The 6,800-nt window shown below is 50.0% G+C and overlaps 1 non-coding gene across 1 annotated transcript in view; it reads left to right on the top strand.

Moving 5' to 3' along the window:
* Positions 1 to 6,407: 6,407 nt before the first annotated feature.
* LOC134544742 (small subunit ribosomal RNA) overlaps positions 6,408 to 6,800 on the top strand; it is a 1,990-nt gene continuing 1,597 nt past the window's right edge. The window contains exon 1 of the ribosomal RNA XR_010078011.1: positions 6,408 to 6,800. This exon is cut by the window's right edge and continues 1,597 nt beyond it. This is a non-coding gene — a ribosomal RNA (small subunit ribosomal RNA).

Genomic DNA, 6,800 nt, shown 5'->3' with positions numbered 1-6,800 from the left:
CGGAAGGCACCACTACCCGGCGAATTCCCGCCCCTCTGACTCCGTGCGCCAGCCTGTAATAGCGAATCGGGACTTAGAAAAAATTCGAGCAGGGAGCCAGACAATTCTGTCGGCGACCGAGGCCTCCGTGGCCGGGGAAATAATCCTCGGTAATTTTACATGTTAAATTAACATGTGTATTAACACAGGCTTGGAGAACCAAGCCTGCGGGACTCTGCAATACATTGAGCGGGGAGCCAGAAAATTCTGGCGGCGACCGAGGCCTCCGCGGCCGGGGAAATAATCCTCGGTAATTTTACATGTTAAATTAACATGTGTATTAACACAGGCTTGGAGAACCAAGCCTGCGGGACTCTGCAATACATTGAGAGGTGAGCCAGAAAATTCTGGCGGCGACCGAGGCCTCCGCGGCCGAGGAAATGGTCCTCGGTGATTTTACATGTTAAATTAACATGTGTATTAACACAGGCTGGGAGAAGCAAGCCTGCGGGACTCTGCAATATATTGAGCGGGGAGCCAGAAAATTCTGGCGGCGACCGAGGCCTCCACGGCCGGGGAAATAATCCTCGATAATTTAACATGTTAAATTAACATGTGTATTAACACAGGCTGGGAGAAGCAGGCATTCTGGACTTTGAAAAATTTCGAGCAGGGGCCGGAGAAATTCTCCCGGCGACCGAGGCCTCCGCGGCCGGGAGAACTTCGGCGCTCGGGCTCTGCGTGTACCCACCGCAAGGCCTATTTTGGGTTTTATAGGGGGTAGTGGTGTCTCTGGAGGGAAAAAATACACGGTAAATATTGCAGCCAGAGCCTATGGCAATCTGTTGGCGACCGAGGCCTCCACACCCCGGCAAATTTTCGGCTCTCGGACTGTGTGTATTCCACTGGAGACAGGCCTGCGGGACTCTGTAATATATTGAGCCGGGAGCCAGAAAATTCTGGCGGCGACCGAGGCCTCCGCGGCCGAGGAAAAGGTCATTGGTAAAATTACATGTTAAATTAACATGTGTATTAACACAGGCTGGGAGAAGCAGGCATTCTGGACTTAGAAAAATTTCGAGCAGGGGCCCGAGAAATTCTCCCGGCTACGAGGCCTCCGCGGCCGGGAGAACTCTCGGCGCTCGGGCTCCGCGTCTACACATGGGGAGCGGGCAGCCAGAAAATTCTGGCGGCGACCGAGGCCTCCGCGGCCGAGGAAATGGTCCTTGGTGATTTTACATGTTAAATTAACATGTGTATTAACACAGGCTGGGAGAAGCAAGCCTGCGGGTCGCTGCAATATATTGAGCGGGGAGCCAGAAATTTCTGGCGGCGACCGAGGCCTCCGCGGCCGGGGAAATAATCCTCGGTAATTTTACATGTTAAATTAACATGTGTATTAACACAGGCTTGGAGAAGCAAGCATGCGGGACTCTGCAATATATTGAGCAGGGAGCCAGAAAATTCTGGCTGCGACCGAGGCCTCTGCGGCCGAGGAAATGGTCATTGGTAATTTTACATGTTAAATTAACATGTGTTTTAACACAGGCTGGGAGATGCAGGCATTCTGGACTTAGAAAAATTTCGAGCAGGGGCCAGGGAAATTCTCCCTGCGACCGAGGCCTCCGCGGCCGGGAGAACTCTCGAAAACCACCTCGTTCGTGGTTGTTTGTCGTGCGGGGCGAATCGGGAAATCTAGCAAATAGCTGAAGACATTCTCCCGGCGATGGAGGTCTCGGCGGCCGGGAAAAACGCCCGCGCTCGGGCGTTGCGCGCCCCCTTGGCAAGGCCCATTTTGCGTTATATAGGGGGTAGTGGTGTCACGAGGGGAAAAAATTAACATGTTAAATACTGCTCCCAGGCAATTGTAAAATGTCTCGGCGACGGAAGGCACCACTACCCGGCATATTTACGCCCCTCGGACTCCGTGCGCCAGCCTGTAATAGCGAATCGGGACTTAGAAAAAAAATTCGAGCAGGGAGCCAGAACATTTTCCCGGCGATCGAGGCCTCCGCGGCCGAGGAATTTGTCATTGGTGATTTTGCATGTTAAATTAACATGTGTATTAACACAGGCTTGGAGAAGCAAGCCTGCGGGACTCTGCAATACATTGAGCGGGCAGCCAGAAAATTCTGGCGGCGACCGAGGCCTCCGCGGCCGGGGAAATAATCCTCTGTAATTTTACATGTTAAATTAACATGTGTATTAACACAGGCTTGGAGAAGCAAGCCTGCGGGACTCTGCAATACATTGAGCGGGGAGCCAGAAATTTCTGGCGGCGACCGAGGCCTCTGCGGCCGGGATAATAATCCTTGGTAATTTTACATGTTAAATTAACATGTGTATTAACACAGGCTGGGAGAACTAGGCATTCTGGACTTTGAAAAATTTCGAGCAGGGGCCGGAGAAATTCTCCCGGCGACCGAGGCCTCCGCGGCCGGGAGAACTCTCGGCGCTCGGGCTCCGCGTCTACCCATGGGGAGCGGGCAGCCAGAAAATTCTGGCGGCGACCGAGGCCTCCGCGGCCGAGGAAAAGGTCATTGGTAATATTACATGTTAAATTAACATGTGTATTAACACATGCTGGGAGAAGCAGGCATTCTGGACTTTGAAAAATTTCGAGCAGGGGCCGGAGAAATTCTCCCGGCGACCGAGGCCTCCGCGGCCGGGAGAACTCTCGGCGCTTGGGCAGCGCGTCTACCCATGGGGAGCGGGCAGCCAGAAAATTCTGGCGGTGACCGAGGCCTCCGCGGCCGAGGAAATGGTCCTTGGTGATTTTACATGTTAAATTAACATGTGTATTAACACAGGCTGGGAGAAGCAGGCATTCTGGACTTAGAAAAATTTCGAGCAGGGGCCGTTGAAATTCTCCCGGCGACCGAGGCCTCCGCGGCCGGGAGAACTCTCGGCGCTCGGGCTCCGCGTGTACACGCGTCAAGGCCCATTTTGGGTTATATAGGGTGTAGTGGTGTCTCTGGAGGGAAAAAATACACGGTAAATATTGCAGCCAGAGCCTATGGCAATCTGTTGGCGACCGAGGCCTCCACACCCCGGCAAATTTTCGGCTCTCGGACTGTGTGTATTCCACTGGAGACAGGCCTGCGGGACTGTGCAGTATATTGAGCGGGGAGCCAGGAAAATCTCCCGGCGACCGAGGCCTCCGCGGCCGAGGAAATGGTAATTGGTGGTTTTGCATGTAAAATTAACATGTGTATTAACACAAGCTGGGATGAGAGGAATTTGGCGGCGACCGAGGCCTCCTCACCCCGGCAAAATATCAGCTACCGGGCTCTGCATATTCCTACAGAAGCAGGCCTGCAGGACTCTGCAATATATTGAGCGGGAACCAGAAAATTCTGGCGGCGACCGAGGCCTCCGCGGCCGAGGAAAATTGTCATTGGTGGTTTGCATGTAAAATTAACATGTGTATTAACACAAGCTGTGACCAGAGGAATTTGGCGGCGACCGGGGCCTCCACACCCCGGCAAAATATCAGCTACCGGGCTCTGCTTATTCACATTCAAGCAGGCATTAGGGACTCTGAAAAGTTTCGGGCGGGGAGCCAGAAAATTCTCCCGGCCACAGAGCCCTCCCTCCCGAGAGTCTGTGTAAATGCCTGTTATACAGGCCCCATGAATTCCAGCCTTATAGGTTATTTTAAGTCTCCGTTCGTGGTTGTTCGTAAACAACTGCGATTCGGGATTTTGACCTATTTCCTATGATCATGTTCCCGGAAGTTAGCCAGCCTCTTTCAGTCAAAATCTCATATTTTGGGTACCTTTGTGAACCCATCGATAGGCCCATTTTGGGTATATTAGGGGGACATGCAATCGGGAAAAATTGGAATTATTTGCAATATGGAAAGAATATGTACATAAATGAAAAGGGAGTCCCCCCGAGTTTTCTCGCCCTATATATATTGCAAAAATATCCAATTAATTATTGTGGAACCTGTAGCACCTTTCTATGAAGCAGAATTAACATTACAGAACGGTTTGAATGCTACCACCTCAGTTTCTCTACAATGCATTGGATTTCAAAGAGGTGAATTACTGTGGATGGTACTGTTGTATGGCTAACAAATCGTCTGGGAAACAATGCAGAATTAAATTAAGAAGGTTGTATGTTTTCTGTTACATGGTGGAGGTGCCCTCTAGTACACAGTAAAATGTTTTGTGGACTGCAGCTCCTTGAGGAATTAATTCAGTATGGGTCTTGTAGTGGTCTGAAAGTGGATGATGAAAAAGAATGTATAATGGTATTCAGAGCACCTCGCGGTGAAGCGGACATGCTACCTCAAAATGCTTGATTGATTCATGCCCAGTTCCCCCAAGAAGCGGTACATTGAAAAAATTGATTTACTTTGTGGATGATACTAGCAAATACTATCCGCTGGGGGAAGTAAGCAGAAATTTGGTGGTCGTATGTTTGTTACATGGTAGAGGTGCTTTCTAGTACACAATGAAATGCTTGGTGTACCGCTGCTCCTTGAAGAATTAATTCCATATGGGTCTAGCCGTGGTCTTAACTGTGAACACGAAGAACTATCTAAAGTGGCCTATCTGTCTGAACTGCAATACACAAGCTGCGAGCCAATGCTATACCTTTCTCAGGTAACGAGCTCTTGTGCGGCGATTCGATTGGATGCGAAATGGTGGGGAACGCGTGTCCGGTCGTCTTAACCAAGTAATGGTTCCCCTCTGTTAACAATGAAATGTTTGATGGATCGCAGCTCCCTGAGAGACAAGTTTCAAAGGGGTTAGTCGCGGTCTTCAATCCTGGCCAAGGTGCAGTCACCATCTATAAGAGATACCTGCTTTACTGAAGGGTAGCAAGAGTTCCCTTGCCCGCATGTTGCTCCGTGGGGGTATATCAGTATAAAGGTAGAAGAAGCCATGATCGGAGCTTCGGTGGATGAGATTGGCGGAGAAGACATGTTCTTGTCTATCTGGTAGATCAGGGGGGTGGCAGCTGATCCGGAGAAAGCAAGCGGACTCCCGATGTTCCGTCGACTCCCAATGTACACTTGAAACATGCACATTTGGGTGGCGAGGGGGCGTTGTGGCCATCCGAAAACATGTCTTCATCTCTCTTATTGGTGGACCGCTGCTCCTTGAAGAATTAATTCCATATGGGTCTAGTCTTGGTGATAACTGTGAACACTAAGAACTATCTAAAGTGGCCTATCTGTCTGAACTGCAATACACTAGCTGCGAGCCAATGCTATACCTTTCTTAGGTAACGAGCTCTTGTGCGGCAATTCGATTGGATGCGAAATGGTGGGGAACGCGTGTCCTATCGTCTTAACCAAGTAATGGTTCCCCTCTGTTAACAATGAAATGTTTGATGGATCGCAGCTCCCTGAGAGACAAGTTTCAAAGGGGTTAGTCGCGGTCTTCAATCCTGGCCAAGGTGCAGTCACCATCTATAAGAGATACCTGCTTTACTGAAGGGTAGCAAGAGTTCCCTTGCCCGCATGTTGCTCCGTGGGGGTATATCAGTATAAAGGTAGAAGAAGCCATGATCGGAGCTTCGGTGGATGAGATTGGTGGAGAAGACATGTTCTTGTCTATCTGGTAGATCAGGGGGGTGGCAGCTGATCCGGAGAAAGCAAGCGGACTCCCGATGTTCCGTCGACTCCCAATGTACACTTAAAACATGCACATTTGGGTGGCGAGGGGGCGTTGTGGCCATCCGAAAACATGTCTTCATCTCTCTTATTGGTGGACCGCTGCTCCTTGAAGAATTAAATCCATATGGGTCTAGTCTTGGTGATAACTGTGAACACTAAGAACTATCTAAAGTGGCCTATCTGTCTGAACTGCAATACACTAGCTGCGAGCCAATGCTATACCTTTCTCAGGTAACGAGCTCTTGTGCGGCAATTCGATTGGATGCGAAATGGTGGGGAACGCGTGTCCTATCGTCTTAACCAAGTAATGGTTCCCCTCTGTTAACAATGAAATGTTTGATGGATCGCAGCTCCCTGAGAGACAAGTTTCAAAGGGGTTAGTCGCGGTCTTCAGCCCTGGCCAAAGGTGTTTAGAAATGAATACTTTTCGGACCAGTGGGCAAATTAGTTCACAGCGAGCCCACGGGCCAACGGTCTGCTCCCGCAGTGGGCCGCGCCCGAATGTGGGCACCGATCATATAATTTGAAATCCACTCGCCAAGTACCATGCGAGTTTCTAAGAGCGCGATATATTCGCCAGTGAAAGCCTTGGAAGTTTGGCCTCGCCTACTCCCTAGGAAAATTAATTAGAGATGGAAGGAAAGACTTTGCAATTGCAAAGCGGGTGTCGATATTGGGAAGTCGCCCCCGTACTTGTTGATACAGAAGGAAAAAAAAATGTACATCATAAGATTCGGACCCGGTGCTCTGCGGACCCGGGAGGTTCCTCCGAACGAAAAAAAAAGCTGCTAGCAGCTCCCTGGTTGATCCTGCCAGTAGTCATATGCTTGTCTCAAAGATTAAGCCATGCATGTCTAAGTGCAAGCCAAAATAAGGTGAAACCGCGAATGGCTCATTAAATCAGTTATGGTTCCTTAGATCGTACCACATGACTTGGATAACTGTGGTAATTCTAGAGCTAATACATGCTGAACTGAGTCCCGACCAGAAATGGGAGGGATGCTTTTATTAGATCAAAACCAATCGGCGTGGCTCGTCTGCGTCCGTTTGCTTTGGTGACTCTGGATAACTTTGTGCTGATCGCACGGTCTCCGTACCGGCGACGCATCTTTCAAATGTCTGCCTTATCAACTGTCGATGGTAGGTTCTGCGCCTACCATGGTTGTAACGGGTAACGGGGAATCAGGGT

This window comes from Bacillus rossius, unplaced genomic scaffold, assembly GCF_032445375.1.
Source record: "Bacillus rossius redtenbacheri isolate Brsri unplaced genomic scaffold, Brsri_v3 Brsri_v3_scf486, whole genome shotgun sequence".
In the NCBI taxonomy this organism is placed as follows: Eukaryota; Metazoa; Arthropoda; class Insecta; order Phasmatodea; family Bacillidae; genus Bacillus; species Bacillus rossius.
The sequence above is the reverse complement of the archived record's forward strand: the minus strand, read 5'-3'. Positions and strand labels throughout refer to the sequence as shown.